This window comes from Tamandua tetradactyla, chromosome 5 (assembly GCF_023851605.1).
Source record: "Tamandua tetradactyla isolate mTamTet1 chromosome 5, mTamTet1.pri, whole genome shotgun sequence".
NCBI lineage: Eukaryota > Metazoa > Chordata > Mammalia > Pilosa > Myrmecophagidae > Tamandua > Tamandua tetradactyla.
The window spans coordinates 94,823,771-94,842,487 of NC_135331.1; the positions used below are offsets into that span (position 1 = coordinate 94,823,771).

At 35.7% G+C, this 18,717-nt stretch overlaps 1 protein-coding gene and 1 pseudogene across 7 annotated transcripts in view; one reads left to right on the top strand and one right to left on the bottom strand.

Moving 5' to 3' along the window:
* ZFAND3 (zinc finger AN1-type containing 3) overlaps positions 1–18,717 on the top strand; it is a 545,448-nt gene that overhangs the window by 17,129 nt on the left and 509,602 nt on the right. The window lies entirely within an intron of this gene.
* Positions 4,248–4,856, bottom strand: LOC143682216 (ras-related protein R-Ras2 pseudogene; annotated as a pseudogene).

Consider the following 18,717-nt stretch of genomic DNA (forward strand, 5'->3'; position numbering starts at 1 on the left):
TCTCATTTCTCTCTTTCCCCTTTTGCTTGAGGTTTTCTCAATCCCTTGGTGCTGAGTCTCAGCTCATTCTAGGATTTCTGTTCCATGTTGCCAGGAAGGTCCACACCCCTGGAAGTCGTGTCCCACATAGAGAGGGGGAGGGCAGTGAGTTTGCTTGTCGTGTTGGTTGAGAGAGGCCACATCTGTGCAACAGAAGAGGTTCTCTTGGGGGTGACTCTTACGCCTAATTTTAAGTAGGCTTAGCCTATCCTTTGCAGGGTTAAGTTTCTTATGAACAAACCCCGAGATTGGGGGCTCAACCTTTTGCTTTGTTTGTCTCCACTGCTTGTGAGAATATCAAGAATTCTTCACTTGGAAAGTTGAATTTTCCCCCTTTCTCACCATTCTCCCAAGGGGACTTTGCAAATACTTTTTTGTTCACTGTTTAAATCACTCTGGGATTTATCAGGGCATCACTCTGGACAAACCTACAAATCTCATGCCCTACTCAAGGTTCCAAGTATTATGATGTTCAGTTAAGCTGTCCACGTAAGGCTTTCAGTTTGTAACTATTGATTGTGATGTTAGCTGTTGGTTTTTCATATATGGTCTTTATTGTGTTGAGGAAGTTTTCCTTGTATTGCTACTTTTCTGAGTGTTTTTTTTTTTTTAAATCAAAAAGGGATGCTGAAAAGAAATAAAAAAGGGATGCTGGATTTTGTCTGATGTCTTTTCTCTATCACTTATGATCATCATGTGCTTTAACCCTTTGTATCTTTCAGTGTGACATACTGCATTAATTGACTTCCTTATGTTGAACCACCTTTGCATACCTGAAATAAATCCCACTTGATCATGGTATTTAATTATTTTAATGTGCTGTTGGATTAAGTTTGCTGCTATTTTCTTGGGGATTTTTGCATCTATATTCATAAGGGATATTGGTCTGTAATTTTCTTGTGTTATTTTTTTTTATTATTTTTTTTTATTAATGGAAAGAAAAAAAAAGAAATTAACCCAACATTTAGAAATCATACCGTTCTACATATGCACTCAGTAATTCTTAACATCATCACATAGATGCATGATCATTGTTTCTTAGTACATTTGCATCGGTTTAGAGGAACTAGCAACACGACAGAAAAAGATATAAAATGTTAATATAAAGAAAAGAAATAAAAGTAGTAATAATAATAAAAACAACAACAACAAACAAACAAACAAGCAAACAAAAACAAAAAAAAACCCTATAGCTCAGATGCAGCTTCATTCAGTGTTTTAACATGATTACTTTACAATTAGGTATTATTGTGCTGTCCATTTTTGAGTTTTTGTATCTAGTCCTGTTGCACAGTCTGTATCCCTTCAGCTTCAATTACCCATTGTCTTACCCTGTTTCTAACTCCTGCTGAACTCTGTTACCAGTGACATATTTCAAGTTTATTCTCGAATGTCCGTTCACATCAGTGGGACCATACAGTATTTGTCCTTTAGTTTTTGGCTGGATTCACTCAGCATAATATTCTCTAGGTCCATCCATGTTATTACATGGTTCATAAGTTTATCTTGTCTTAAAGCTGCATAATATTCCATCGTATGTATATACCACAGTTTGTTTAGCCACTCTTCTGTTGATGGAGATTTTGGCTGTTTCCATCTCTTTGCAATTGTAAATAACGCTGCTATAAACATTGGTGTGCAAATGTCCGTTTGTGTCTTTGCCCTTAAGTCCTTTGAGTAGATACCTAGCAATGGTATTGGTGGGTCGTATGGCAATTCTATATTCAGCTTTTTGAGGAACCGCCAAACTGCCTTCCACAGTGGTTGCACCCTTTGACATTCCCACCAACAGTGGATAAGTGTGCCTCTTTCTCCGCATCCTCTCCAGCACTTGTCATTTTCTGTTTTGTTGATAATGGCCATTCTGGTGGGTGTGAGATGATATCTCATTGTGGTTTTGATTTGCATTTCTCTAATGGCCAGGGACATTGAGCATCTCTTCATGTGCCTCTTGGCCATCCGTATTTCTTCTTCTGGTAGGTGTCTGTTCAAGTCTTTTTCCCATTTTGTAATTGGGTTGGCTGTCTTTTTGTTGTTGAGTTGAACAATCTCTTTATAAATTCTGGATACTAGACCTTTATCTGATATGTCGTTTCCAAATATTGTCTCCCATTGTGTAGGCTGTCTTTCTACTTTCTTGATGAAGTTCTTTGATGCACAAAAGTGTTTAATTTTGAGGAGCTCTCATTTATTTATTTCTTTCTTCAGTGCTCTTGCTTTAGGTTTAAGGTCCATAAAACCGCCTCCAGTTGTAAGATTCGTAAGATATCTCCCTACATTTTCCTCTAACTGTTTTATGGTCTTAGACCTAATTCTTGTGTTATTTTTATCTGACTTTGGTATGAGATGAATGAAGTTGGCCTCATAGAATGAGTGAGGAAGTGTTTGATCTTCTTCAGTTTTTTTTTTGGAGAATTTGAGCAGAATTGGTGTTAATCTTTCCTGGAACGTTTAGTAAAATTCACCAGTGATGCTATCTGGTTCCTGGGCTTTTCATTGTTGGAACGTTTTAGATTACTGAGTTAATCTCTTTGCTTGTTACAGGCTTGTTGAGATCTTCTATTTCTTCTTGAATCAGTGTGTTGTGTAGCTTGCGTGTTTCCAGGAATTTGTTCATTTCATCTAGATAATGTAATTTGTTGGCATACAGTTTTTTTTGTGTGTGTGTATGATAAATTGCTTTGTATTCTATCACCTGAAGCTATACAAGGGTACACTTTATAAGCTTCTTGGGATTGTTGTACACATTCAGTAAAGTGACAGTTTTGCTATATTACTTAGTATGTCAAAATCAGGAGACATACTTTGGGGTTAGTCCATGCAATTAAAGACAAAATCCGAAGTCATCCACAGTTATACTAATTGTCAATTAAAAATTTTACATTTAGTAGTTGATAGAGCAGTTGATATGTAATAGGGGATATTGAAAGTGATTTCAGATTCTCAGCCTGTAAGTTTTACTCTATTGGGGAGCTTTATTGAGTAGGTTTGGACTGACTAAAGGTGAGTACAAGCAGCACAGAACAGGAGGTGAAGTTCTGCCACAGTTTCTGCAGCTTCCCCCCTTTTTTTTTGTCAATTAAAAGTGAACAGCAAGAACTAAGTACTTATCTTTATATGCATGTAAGGTATGTGTGTAAACATATTTTCTTACAAACATATAAAAATACTTAACTAGTTTTATAAAATAATGTATAAATGTTTATAGCAAAAACATTAATCATCTCTGACTCTGGATATGATCAATTCCATATCATCAAATAAAAAGTTTTTAGTTTTCTTTTTCAATCCCTTATCCAGAAACACTTGAAAAGGTAGACAGACAGAAAGTATTTCTACCTCCAGTGTGGCTGTGCAAATAGTTATTTATTTATTCATTTAATTTTTTTTTCACCCACATGGGCAGGCATCGGGAATTGAACCTAGGTCTCTGGCGTGGCAGGCGAGGATTCTGACACTGAGCCACCGTCGCACCACCCTTTTTTTAAATTTAATTTTTATTTTTTTTGAAAAGAGTTAAAAAAACCAAGAACAGTAAAAGACTTAAGTACAAAATGAACCCAGATATTAGGCCATATTGATTATTATCATCTTGAGAGTAGGAGTAGTAATAAAGGCTTTATAAGCGGTTTTGCCATAAATAGAACAGGCATTTTGGTATTTTGGCCACTGGAAAAACAAAAGTTTTAGACATCAGTAAGGTCTGAGGTGTCTCACTTTGTAGATTCAATTCAGAGTATCTAAGGTGAGTTAAAGCTGACATCAAAATTGTTAAAGATGGGCAAAAATTAACATTAAAAAAATCCATTAAAAAACCAAACCTGTAAGTTTCTATCTAGAATAACAGTAAGTAAAATGATTTCAGAAATTAAAAATTATTTCACAACCTAAGACTTAAGCTTGGCAAATAGTTTAGGTTCAAAAGCTGATTCATCCCTATTAAAATAAAAGCCCTTAAAAACAAGTCTGAGTATATGGACATATATTTTAAAGGAATCAGATAATCTTGAAAACAGCCTTAGTGTTTCCTTTGAACCTGTCTTGAAATGACCATAGTGTTATCTTCATGGAAAGGATTATCATGTTTCTTGGTCTAAGGCTAATTCGGTGATCATTTGTCAGACTTGCTTGTCTAAGGCTAAAAAGGTACCAACAAAATTTAAACTGTAAGGAGAGAAGGCAGTTAGTGGCTGAAATTTATGGAATTCTTAGAAGATGGCACAATGACAGCCTTTCTTGGCTTTTTCTTTCCTTGTTGGTTCTGGAGCAGAAGGACATTCCTGCTCTTGAAATTTCCTTATAACCGATCACATTCATCCTAATTTTTGCTGAAGGCCTCCATGTGTGTTACCTTTGTTGCTGTGCTAACAGCTGTTTTTTCTGTGTTAGCTATCTTTGATAATCTGGATCTGCTTTGTTTCCAATTAAAGTAATCAGAAATTCATCATGGTCCTTTACTCTGAGAATCGGTCTTTGAAACATAGGTTTCTTCAAAACTGCCTCTATCTGTGACTGAAAAGACCATCAGAAAACCCTTGCCAGTCCTCATACATTGTTTTCTTATAGCAACAAATTCTGGTCCTGCTCTATCCAAAATATAGCTGGGCTGCTCTGTCATGTATCACACACTGGTTTGTATTGGACTCTTCAATGGTTGGTTCATAATACATTACAAAATAGGACTGGATGAATTAGACTGTGAGTGTGAACTTGCCCCTGTCGACTCCCACAAGCCGATACTTTCCCAGCCAGAGCTGTTGCCAGCCAGTCACGGCTGTGGGGACTCCCCTGAGGCCAGCCCAGCCAAGCTGAGCCATCGCTGCTCGCCCTAGGCCCTGCTCCAGGGTAGTTGGCTGCTGAAGAAGCAGCTAGAGGCTGTCTGGGGCGTCCATGCATGCAGCGGTCCGTCCAAGGCAAGGAGAAGGAAATGCCCAACCCGGCTAGGGAGTGGCAGTGGCCAGGGAGCGCAGTTCTCTGTCGCCATCTCTGCAGCGCCAGATGAATGCAGCCTCTAGAGCCGCTACAAATGTGTACAGTTTTTTTATACTGTCCTCTTACAATCTTCTACTTTCTGTGAGATCCCCCTTTCATTTCTGAGTTTAGTTACTTGTATGTTTTCTCTTTTTCTATGTCAGTTTAGCTAAAGGTTTGTCCATTTTATTGATCTTTTCAAATAACTGATTTTTTCTTTTTTTGATTCTCTAGTCTTTAATTCTTTATTTCATTTATCTTCTTGTTGATATTTATTTCCTCCCTCCTTCCCCTCTGTGTTTAGTTTGCTCTTCTTTATCTAGAAACTCAAGTTGTGAGGTTAGGTCTCTGATTTGTTCTTTTTTTTTTTGGCATGTGCAAACTCCGGAAATTGAACCCAGGTCTCCTGCATGGCAGGCAACAAGTCTCCCACTAAGCTACCCTTGCACCACACGATTTTTCTTCTTTTTTAATGTAAATATTTAGAACTATCAATTTCCATCTCACCACTGTCTTTCCTGAATCCCATAAATTTTGGTACTTTGTGTTTTTGTTCTCATTCTCCCAGAGATATTTCTTGCTTTCCATTGTGATTTCTTTTTTGACCCATTGGTTGTTTGAGTGTGTTGTTTACTTTCCACATTTTTGTGAATTTTCTTGTTCTCCTTCTCTTATTAATGTCTAGCTTTATTACATTGTGGTTGGAGAAAATACATTGTATAATTTCAGTATTTTTAAATTTAGTGAGATTTGTGACCTAACTCATGGTCTATCCTGGAGAATAATCCATGTGCACTAGAGAAGAATGTGTATTCTGCTGTTGTTCTGTATATATTTCTGTGTGGTCTAATTGGTGTAGAGATTCATTCAAATCTTCTTTCCCTTTATTGATCTTCTGTCTGGATGTTCTATCCATTATTAAAAGTAGTATATTGAAGTCTGTTATAAATGTAGAACATTCAGTTTGTTGCTTTGAATGTCAGTATTTGCTTCATACATTTTGGGTCTTTCTATTCGGTATATATATATTTATAATCATGTCTTCTTGTTGCTCCCTTTAATGCTGTATAGTGACCTTTGTCCCTTGTAACAGTTTTTTTCCTTTAATTTTGTATGCTGTATGGTGGGGGTCACATTTCATTCTTTTTTCATTGTATCCCATTATTGCAGCACCATTTGTTGAATTTTTCTTTGTTTGCTTTTTGTTGGTTGGTTGGTTGGTTTGGGAAGTGCATGGATTAGAAATTGATGAGAATTCTGGTTTTTTTTAAGTCTTTTTTCTGGTAGTATAGCTACCCTAGTTCTCTTTTGGTTACTTTTTGCATGGTATATTTTTTTCCTGTCCTCTCATTTTCAACCTACTTATGAATTTAAGGTGAGTCTTTTGTAAATAAGTTATCGTTGGGTCATACTTTTTATCCATTCTGTCAATCTCTTGTTTTGTGGTTGGAAAATTTAGTCCATTTACATTTAAAGTAACTACTGATAATGCACAACTTTTTTTTCCTGATATTTTGTTATAATCATTGTAGTCTTATACCTTTTTTGTTCCATAATTCTTTGGTTAATGCCAACTTTCATATTTAAATTTTTTGTAGTGTACTATTTGAAGCCCTTCTCATTTTCTTCTGTATATATTTTCCATAAATTTTCTTTGTGGTTTCCATGGGGCTTAATTTTTTTTTATTGTGAAATATATATATACTAAACAATAAATTTCAAAGTACACTTTAACAAGTGGTTATAGAACATTTTTCAAAGTTCTTTATGAGTTCCACAATTTCAGGTTTTTCTGTCTTGCTGCTCCAAGACACGGGCAACCAAAAAAATACCAATATGGATTCGGTAGTCATATTTTTTCTGTTATAACTCCTTCTCCCTTGATCTTTCTCCTAATTTTTAGGGATATTTGGATATGTCCAGTCTAACTTTGTTCATTGTTGAAAAGGGATGTCGACTATATGGGATAGGGGGATGGAGCTGGTTGATGCTCTCAGAGATACTGGGACCTCTGGGTTTCAGGACTTATCTGGCCTAGGAACCCTCTGAAAGCTTTAGGTTTCTGAAAAGTAAACTTAGTGCATTCAACTTTTTAGGATCACATATAGAGCCCTGGGTGTTCTTTAGGGTTAACAGGACTGATGTTGGTTGGGGTTTGGCAAACTGTGGCAATTAGCCATATCTGGCTGCAGCTTGCATAAGAGTAGCCTCCAGAATAGCTTTTCGACTCTTTTTGAACTCTTTTAGTCACTGATACCTTATTTGTTACATTTCTTTCCCCTCTTTTGGTCAGGAAGGTGTTGTTGATCCCATGGTGCCAGGGCTCGGCTTGTTCCTTGGAGTCATGTCCCATGTTACCAGGGAGATACCCACTCCTGGATGTCATGTCTCACGTAGTGGGAAGGTTAATGCTTTACCTTGCAGAATTGGGCTTAGAGAGAGAATGGCCACATGTGAGCAACCAAAGAAGTTCTCTGGAAGTAACTCTTAGGTATAACTATAGGTAGTCTTAGCTTCTCTGCTACAGAAATAAGTTTCATAAGAGCCAGCCTCAAGATCAGGGACTTGGCCTATTAAGTTGGGAGTCAATGGGGCTTAAATTTAACATCAAATAAAACTATTACAATCATGTTTGTTCAGCTTAACTAAAATAGCATACACATTGTTCTCATACCCTTCCATCTCCCCACCTTTTTGTTAAACTTGTTTCAGATTATATCTTTATACATTGGATGTCCATACCCATATGTTTATCATTATTTTTTACACATATGCTTTTTAGCAAATTATGCTATTGTATGTCTTAAAACTGGTAATCCTTTACCCCAGGTATTTTAGTTTCCTGTGCTGCTCAACAAATACCACGAAGTGGGTTGGTTTAAACATTGGGAATTTATTTGCTCATGGTTTTGAGGCTAAAAGAAAATCTAAATCAAGGCATCCTCAAGGTTGATGCTTTCCCCCTGAAGATTGGTGTTCTGGGGCAGGCTGCTGGCAATTCTTGGTCTATGGCTCCTTTGTCACATGGCAAGACACATGGCAACCTCTCCTTGCCTTTCTGTTCTCTTCTGGGTTCTTGCTTCCGTTACTTTCTCTCACTCTTAATTTCATTCCGTTTATAAAGGACTTCAGGAATAAGATTAAGATCCATCCTGATTGGTCTGGGCCACACATTAACTGAAGTAACCTCATCAGAAGGTCTTGGTTACAAAGGGTTCACACACACAGGAATGGATTAGATTTAAGAACATATCTTTCTGGGTTACAATACAGCTACACATTACCACACCAGGCCACTTGGACTTAATTGTCTCTTATATTACTTAACCTTTCCGCAAGCTGCTTCTTCCTGCAGGGTAAGTCCTGAAAGTTCGAGCCAAGATCATTTTCGTGGTTCAGTCTTTCACTTTACCCCCTGCTAGATTTGCACTGACTGACATAGTAGGATCCATTATGTGCTTATGGGGTTACTCTGCTCCCTCCTGAATAGTGCTAGTGACCCACAATGGGAGCACATACTAGCTTCACACTGGAATGGGTAGGGCGTGGGGAAGAGGCCAGCAAGGGTGTCAAAAGCTTAGCCTATCCCTTTTAAAGCTGTGTTTTCTTGATTTGGCACTTTCTTGGTTACTGCATCACTCTGTTTTCTAGAGTTTTGAGGAAGATGACTCTGCCAGTTTTTGCTAGTTTTTTGAAGATTTTTGGGGGAATGGTACCCTGGAGAATGTTATGCCTTCATCTTGGTTGACTAGATGTTGGGAGGTGTTTTCTTGTAATCTTTTTTTTTTTTTTTTTTTATCTGTAAGGTCAGTAGTGAGGTCCTCTCTTTCTTTCCTAAGTTTAGTAATTTGAGTTCTTTCTTTTTCTTGGTCACTTCAGCTAAAAGTGTGTCAATTTTGTTATTTTCAGAGAACCAACTTCTGATGTCATGTATTTTCTCTATTGCTTTTCTCTTCTGTATCATTAATTTCTGCTCTAATTTTTATTTCTTTCCTTTAGGTTACTTTAGGTGTAGCTTTTTCCCCCCTCATGTTTTAAGATAGAAGATTAATTTATTGATTTGAGATATTTATTCCTTTTTATATAGGTGTTTATATTCCCCTGTAAACATTGCATTAGCTGGATCTCATAAGTTTTGGTATGTTGTTTTTTCTTTCCTTCATCTCATTGTATTTTCTAACTTCCCTTCTGATTTCTTCTTTACTTAATATCTTTTTTTTTCAAACTTTTCTATTATATAGTATAACATATATACAAAGCAAAGAAATAAAAAAGCAATAGTTTTCAAAGCACTCTTCAACAAGTTGTTACGGGAGAGATCCCAGAGTTTGTCCTGGGCTATCATACAATCCTCACAGATTTTTCCTTCAAGCCTGCTGTAGGCTAGAAGGCTTAAGTATTTTTTTTATCATCACAATCGTTTTTTTTTTTTTTTTGAAAACTAACATATGTACAAAAAAGCAATAGGTTTCAAAGCACAGCACCACATTTAGTTGTAGAACATATAATATTTGGTGTTTACTTCTAGCTGCTCTAAGATACTGGAGACTAAAAGAGATACCAGTTTAATGATTCAACATTCATATTCATTGGTTAAATCATATCTTCACTATATAACTCCACCATCACCTTTGATCATTCCATCCCTCTCTTTAGGGGTGTTTGGGCTATGGCCATTCTAAATTTTTCATTTTGAAAGGGTCTGTTACTAATATGGGGTAGGGAGATGGAACTGTCTGATGTTCTGAAGAGGCTAGGCCCTCTAGGTTTCAGGACTTATCTGAACCAGGGACCCATCTGGAGGTTGTAGGTTTCTGGAAAGTTACTCTAGGGCATGGAACCCTTTTACTTCATATCTTTTTAAAGAAACTATTAGCTTAATTATGCATTAGTATTGGAAGCAGTAATAATTGCTGTCATTTACTGTGTTCTTGTTACTTCATATGTGTTATTACCTTACTTCTCATAGGAATTGTGTGGTATGTGAAATAGGGGTTGCCAGTTTAACACATTAAGAAAAGGAGGCTTAATCAGTTGTCCAAGGCTATACAGCATGTCAGTGGCAGGACTGACTCTCTTCAGAGCTTGTATTCCTCCCAGTATGCTACACTTCCATTCTTTGGAAATAATGATGGTTCTTGTAAATAGTAAGCTAAATATATTCATTTTCATAGCGTACAGGCAGTAGCAGGAACTTGGATGTATTTAATGCTTGTCACATTCTATTCAAATGTGGGATCTCATTCTTTCTTCTACTTAAAAATTTGAGGTTTAATATTTTTCTTCCTAAACATTTCAAGGGCTTTGACTGGGCTTGGCTTTTAAAAATGTGCTTTGTGGAAGCTTTGCTGAATCAAGAAACAGCTTTAGAAGGGATTTTTGCATTCAGATTTTAATGTGAAAGTTGATATGTGTCCATACTTTGTTAAATGTTATTTTAAATGGGCCATAGCTATGTTGAAGACCAAGTTTTCTTGTGTTTAAATATTTTCATGTTTATTTTTAGTTTTTCTATATACACTTTGGAAAATTGGCTAAAGAAATTAGCATGCATTTCAAACTTCTTACTAGATTCTTGTTATTATAGGGGTTGTATAAAGGATGCAGCATTTTTGTACCTTTTTCAATTTTAGTGCCAATTAGTAAATGTTTATAGAATGATACAGACCTTGGAATAAGCTTTGGTGAGCCTTTTTTTTTTTAATCTGTTCTGTCCAAGGTGTGTGGTGGTTGTAAATGTTGAGCCTGTAATTTTAGGCTCAGACTAAAGTTTTTTTTTTTCTTAGCATTTTAATTTTTATTAATAAAACCAATCAACATATAGACGCAAACATTCTTAACGTATGGACATTCCATACTTGGTATGCAATCACTGGCCCACAATATCATCTTATAGTTGTGTATTCATCACCATGATGATTTCTCAGAACACATTTACATGATTCCAGAAAAAGAAAAGAAAAAAAAAACTCATACATATCATACCCCTTACCCTTCCCTCTCACTGACTACTAGTATTTCCCTCTACCCAATTTATTTTAACATTTGTTCCCCCTATTATTTATTTTTAATCCATATTTTTTACTCATCTGTCCATACCATAGATAAAAGGATCAGAACAAGGTTTTCACAATCACACAGTCACTTTGCGAAAGCTATATAATTATACAATCATCTTAAAGAAACATGGCTACTGGAACAGAGCTCTACAGTTTCAGGCACTTCCCTCTAGCCTCTCTAATACACCTTAAACTAAAAATGGGATATCTATATAATGCATAAGAATAACCTCCAGGATAACCTCTTGACTGTTTTTGAAATCTCTTAGCCACTAACACTATATTTTGTCTCATTTCTCTCTTCCCCCTTTCAGTCACGAAGGTTTTTTCAATCTCTTGATGCTGAGTCTAAGTTCATTCTAGGATTTCTGTCCCATATTGCCAGGGTGGTTTATACCCCTGGGAGTCATGTCCCGTATAGATCGGGGGAGGGCAGTGAATTTGCTTGCTGTGTTGGCTGAGAGATAAGCCACATCTGAGCAACAAAAGAGGTTCTCTGGGGGGTGACTCTACCTGATTTTAAGTAGGCTTAGCCTATCCTTTGCGGGGCTAAGTTTCATATGAACAAATCCCAAGATTGAGGGTTTAGCCTGTTGATTTTGTTGTCCTCACAGCTTGTGAGAATATCAGCCTTCTCCAAATGGGGAAGTTGAATTTTCCCTTTTCTCACCATTCCCCCAAGGGGACTTTGCAAATACTTTTTTATTCACTGTTCAAATCACTCTGGGATTTATTGGGGCATCACTCTGGACAAACCTACACAATCTCATGCCCTACTCAAAATTCCATGTACTTAGAGTGTTCAGTTAAACTGTCCATATAAGTTATTTTAGGATATGCACTAGTCAAAATATCAATTTTGTACTAAATAAACATTTTTTTGCTTTAGTCAGACTAAAATTTTTTAATGAAGCAATTTTTTCCCCTTCACTCCTAACTTCTTAATTAAAAAAAAAAGTATGTCTCAGCATTCTCCGGGTGACCCTTTCTTCAAGTTGCAGTATTTCTCCTGTGAATGAATTCTCTTAATATTGTGGTGAATCTGCTTAGTAAGTTTAGGGATGAAGAAAAATTCTCAAAACCCAAATGAGGGTCTTCATGGGGATCTAAAATGTACAGGATAATTTACAGAATAATACCTGCTTGAATAAAGGCCTTTTAAATTGCTTCCTAGTGTACTAACCTTGAGTTTGAAACATATTTATAGTTCTCTCACAAAGATGCCACTAAACCTTTAGACTCACAACATTACTTTGTATAGTTGAATATGGATGAAACAAACAAATCACCTGGGTAAATTGAGAGTTGTAGTTTCTGACTCATGCAGATATCTGGATGAGTCAGCCTTAGTCACTATGGACCAAGTGTTTGTTCTGGAAAGTTCTCTTAAGTAACCTTACTCCTTTGTGGTAGTAATCTGTTTAAATAATTTTTTTCCTTATTTGTTTAGTGACACAGGTGATTTCAAGAGGTTGTTAGTAACATTATGGAATTATAAGATAATATATTACACTTTTGTAGAATTTACCATTTCAAACTGTTTTCATGTACATTATCTTACTTACCCTCACAGTTGTGTTGTAAGTAGGAAAGATATCCAGATTTCACAGAGGAGGAAAAACAAGCTCTCTTCCTCAGGCACGGCTACCTTCATAGGGTTGGTGGTATTTTTTGAGATATCACTGCTCAAGGTCTGGCCCTTTGCTTTCCAAAACCAGAACTCTTTATTTATTTAACGTTTCCTAAGCTGTTTGGAGAGGTGATTATGAAAACCAAACTCACAAGAGAGAAGTTATGCAGTAAAAACCAGAGATAGAAGCTATAATACTTGAATTGACTATACATTTGTCTCAGTCTAGAGTATCCATTTTTTGATTTTTGTAATACCTGAAAAACAATTGGTAATAGTCAGAAGACCTTTGATGATTGAAGAATCAGCACAGAGGGAATTTTTGATCTTCAGTAATATTTCACTCTGCCTATGGAAGAGGGTAAATTCTACTCCCTACCCTAAAGAAGAGACTTCAGAGGAGTCTTCGTTCCTTGAGTAAGAGCTAAATGGGAAGATGCTGTTTCTCTAGTATGTAATTTACCTTTTTCTCCCAATTTATCATGGAAATTTTCAATTAGAAAAACTGAAAGAATTGTGCACCTGTGTATATGTATACCACCTAGATTCTGGAATGTTTTGCTTTGTTTGTTTTCTGTCTATTAATCTATCTTATGTTTTGATTCTTTTCCAGATAATTTACAGTATATTGTTCCATCAAACACATCTTTATTCATATTATTAGATGTGAAATCTGCTTTTGGTTTTTTGAAGTACAGTTATATACAGTGAAAAATTTAAGTGTACTTATTCAATGAGTTTTGACAAATGCATATACTTATGTAACCCAACCTCTATCAACATATGTACTATTATGTATTATATATTACTACCACTCCAGAAAGTTCCCTTCCCAGTCAAACTGTCTGCTCTTCCTCCTCCTTTCCTAGTTCTCCCCACCATTTGCCTTTTTTTCCTCCCCACTGCCATAACTTAGTTGGTTTTTTTGTCTTTTACTTTTTTTATTAATTAAAAAATTAAAAAAAAATGGCAAGAAACAAATACAAACATTCTTAACGTATGATCATTCCGCTTTACATATATAATCAGTAATTCACAATATCATCACATAGTTGCACATTCATCATTATGATAATTTCTTAGAACATTTGCATCAATTCAGAAAAAGAAATAAGACAACAGAAAAAAATTCGTAAATACCATACTCCTTACCCCTCCCTTTCATTGATCACTAGCATTTCAAACTAAATTTAACATTTGTTCCCCCTATTATTTATTTTTATTCCATGTTTTACTCATCTGTTGATAAGGTAGATAAAAGGACCATCAGACACAAGGTTTTCACAAACACAGTCACATTGTGAAAGCTGTATCATTATACAATCATCTTCAAGAAACATGGCTACTGGAACACAGCTCTACATTTCCAGGCAGTTCCCTCCAGCCTCTCCATTACATCTTGACTAACAAGGTAATATCTATTTAATGCATAAGAATAACCTCCAGGATGAGCTCTCGACTCTGTTTGGAATCTCTCAGCCATTGACACTTTATTTTGTCTCATTTCACTCTTCCCCATTTTGGTCAAGGTTTTCTCAGTCCCTTGATGCTGAGTCTCAGCTCATTCTAGGGGTTTTCTCAATCCCTTGATCCTCAGTCTCAGCTCATTCCATGTTGCCAGGAAGGTCCACACCCCTGGGAGTCATGTCCCATGTAGACGGGGAGGGTGGTGAGTTTGCTTGTTGTGTTGACTGGAGAGAGAGGCCACATCTGAGCAACAAAAGAGGTTCTCTTGGGGATGACTCTTAGGCCTAATTTTAAGTAGGCTTGACCTATCCTTTGTGGGGCTAAGTTTCATATGAACAAACCCCAAGATTGAGGGCTCAGCCTATAGCTTTGGTTGTCCACACTGCTTGTGAGAATATCAAGAATTCAACTTGGGGAAGTTGAATTTTCCCCCTTTCTCACCATTCCCCGAAGGGGACTTTGCAAATACTTTTTTATTCACTGTTCAAGTCGGTCTGGAATTTATCGGGGCATCACTCTGGACAAACCTACAAAATCTCATGTCCTTCTCAAGGTTCCATGTATTTATGATGTTAATTAAGCTGTCTACATAACTTATATTAGGTTAGGAAGTGAACTAGTCAAAATATAAATTTTAGTCCAAATAAACATTTTTTGCTTTAGTCTCACACATAACTTGAAGTTTTAAAATATTAATTACCATCTATTTTCAGCACCCTGCAGTAATGACATTCCTTTGTTCTTCCTCATGAGAAAACATTTTTAAAATTTGTACATTTAGTCACTATCATTATACACGCTAGGCATTCCTAGATTATACCATCTCGGTCTTTATGGTCTATCTTTCTTTCTGATTTCATTTGTGCCCCCAGCCCTCCTCCCTCTATCGTTCTCACATTCAGCTTCATTCAGTGTTTTAATATAATTGTATTACAGTTAGAAGGTATTGGGCTGTCCATTTCTGAGTTTTTACATTTAGTCTTGTTGCATGATTTGTATCCCTTCAGCCCCAATTACCCAATATCTTACTCTCTTTCTACCTCCTGATGGTCTCTGTTACCAATGAGATTCTCCTAGTTTATTCACTAATGTCAATTCATATCAGTGAGACCTACAGTATTTGTCCTTTTATTTCTGGCTAATCTCACTCAGCATTATGTCCTTAAGGTCCTTCCATGTTGTTACGTACTTCATAACTTTAATCTGTTTTACAGTTGCATAATATTCCATCATATGTATATACCACAGTTTGCTTAACCACTCATCTGTTGATGGATAGTTTGTCTGTTTCCATCTCTTCGCAATTGTAAATAATGCTGCTGTAAACATTGGTGTGCAAATGTCTGTCTGTGTCCTTACCCTCATGTCCTCTGAGTAGATAGCTAGCAATGGTATTGCTGGGTCATATGGCAATTCTGTACTTAGCTTTTTGAGGAGTCGCCAAACTGCCTTCCAAAGTGGTTGTACCATGTGACATTCCCACCAACAGTGGATAAGTGTGCGTCTTTCTCCACATCCTCTCCAGCACTTGTCATTTTCTGTTTTATTGATAAGGGCCATTCTGGTGGGTGTGAGATGATATCTCATTGTGGTTTTGATTTGCATTTCGCTAATAGCCAGGGAAGTTGAGCATCTTTTCATGTGCCTTTTGGCCATTTGTATTTCTTCTTCTGAGAAGTGTCTGTTCAAGTCTTTTGCCCATTTTGTAATTGGATTGGCTGTCTTTTTGTTCTTGAGTTGAACAATCTCTTTATCTGATATATTGTTTCTAAATATTGTCTCCCATTGTGTAGGCTATGTTTTTACTTTCTTGACAAAATTCTTTGATGCACAAAAGTGTTTAATTTTGAGGAGCTCCCATTTCTTTCTTTTTTTCTTTCTTCAGTGCTTTTGCTTTGGGTGTGAGTTCTATGAAACCGCCTCCAAGTATAAGATTTATAAGGTATTTCTCTACATTTTCTTCTAACAGTTTTATGGTCTTAGATCTAATGTTTAGGCCTTTGATCCATTTTGAGTTAATTTTTTTATAGGGTGTGAGGTATGGGTTCTCTTTCATTCTTTTGCATATGGATATCCAGTTCTCTAGGCACCATTTATTGAAGAGACCGTTCTGTCCCAGGTGAGTTGGCTTGACTGCCTTATCAAAGATCAATTGTGCACAGATGAGAGGGTCTGTATCTGAAAACTCTGTTCTGTTCCATTGGTCAGTACCATGCTGTTTTGACCACTGTAGCTTCATAATACGCCTTTAAGTCAGGTAGCATGAGACCTTCAACTTAATTTTTCTTTCTCAGGATACTTTTAGCTATTTGGGACACCCTGCCCTTCCAGATAAATATGGTTATTGGTTTTTCTATTTCTGAAAAGTAAGTTTTTAGAGTTTTAATTGGTATTGCATTGAATCTGTAAATCAATTTAGGGAGAATTGATATCTTAGCTATATTTAGTCTTCCAGTCCATGAACATGGTATGCCCTTCCATCTATTTAGGTCTTCTGTGATTTCCTTTAACACTTTCTTGTAGTTTTCTTTGTATAGGTATTTTGTCTCTTTAGTTAAATTTATTCCTAAATATTTTATTCTTTTGGTTGCAATTGTAAATGGAGTTCTTTTCTTGATTTCCCCCTCAGATTTTTCATTACTAGTGTATAGAAACACTACAGATTTTTGAGTGTTGATCTCGTAACCTGCCACTTTGCTGTACTCATTTATTAGCTCTAGTAGTTTTGCTGTGGATTTTTCAGGGTTTTTGACATATAGTATCATATCATCTGCAAACAGTGAGAGTTTTACTTCTTCCTTTCCAATTTTGATGCCTTATGTTTCTTTTTCTTGTCTAATTGCTCTGGCTAGAACTTCCAACACAATGTTGAATAATGGTAGTGATAGTGGACATCCTTCTCTTGTTCCTGATCTTAGGTGGAACTCATGGTTCTTGTTAAGAATGTTTTTGGCAATTCGGGGGTCCTTTCCTTTCCAGATTAATTTGGTAACTAACTTTTCCAAGTATGCAAAGTAGGTTTGATTATTATTGCATTGAATCTATAGATCACTTGGCTAGAACTGACATCTGAATGACAATTAGCCCACTTGTTCATCAAAGCAGAATATCTTTCTATCTATTTTGGTCTTTTTTATTTCTTTTTAGTACCTTTTCTTTTCTGGGTCAAGGTACCTGAGATTCTTTTAACATTTTCAACCCCCTGATGATTTTTCTATTTCAGTATATCTTGTAGTTTCTATAAAATAAAGGAAAGAAAAAAAATAGTGATTGGAACGTACTCCAGTAGTTATTACATGTGTGTAACTAAGCTGAATATGTTAAAATCATTGCTTAAACTTTGCATATATTATACTGCTTTAAAAATAACTCAGTATATTTTCCTCTCTTTTGTCGCTTGCTTTTCAAGTTGTTCTGTAATAAGTGTATTCAGTATGATGTATTCAGTATGATTGATCATTTGGTCATTTCCCACCTTAATGATTTCCTAGCTAATGTTTTATATCTAAATTTACTTTATTTCAAACAATTCAAAAGCAGAAAGTGAAAATCATCTGTCATTCTTCTTCTCGTATCCTGGCCTTACGAAATACTACTTTCCAGAGATGACTGCCTTTTGGTATCTAACCTCCTCGGCTCCAGGGCATCATGTGTGTAGACACAAGAAACTTGATTTTTTTAATAACCTTTTCTTTTTTTTTTTTTGACTTTTTTTTATTGTATAGTATAACATATATACAAAGCAAAGAAATAAAAAAGCAATAGTTTTCAAAGCACTCTTCAAAAAGTGGATACAGGATAGATCCCAGAATCAAACTAATTTTTTAACAGTCCCATTACTTCATCATTTCTCGATGCCATTTCTATCATATTTTAAATTCTATTAAGTGTGTGAGTTTGTTTCTGGGTTCACTTCTGCTGCCTCAATACCGCAGGAGTTTTTTTTTTATTTTTTAAATTTTTTTTTTATTTTTAAGCATTACATTTTTTTTATTAATTAAAAAAAGAATTAACAAAACAATTAGAAATCATTCCAATCTACATGTACAATCAGTAATTCTTAATAACATCACATAGTTGCATATTCATCATTTCTTAGTACATTTGCATCGATTTAGAAAAAGAAATAAAAAGACAACAGAATAAGAATTAAAACAATAATAGAAAGAAGAAAACAAAAAACCTATATCTCACATGCAGCTTCATTCAGTGTTTTAACATAATTGCATTACAATTATGTTAAAGTATTAGTATTGTGCTGTCCATTTCTGAGTTTTTATATCCAGTTCCGTTGTACAGTCTGTATCCCTTCAGCTCCAATTATCCCTTCTCTCTTTTTTTTTTAATTAACGGAAAAAAAGAAATTAACCCAACATTTAGAGATCATACCATTCTACATATGCAATCATTAATTCTTAACATCATCACATAGGTGCATGATCATCATTTCTTAGTACATATGCATTGGTTTAGAAGAACTAGCAACATAACCGAAAAAGATATAGAATGTTACTATAGAGAAAAAAATAAAAGTAATAATAGTAAAATCAA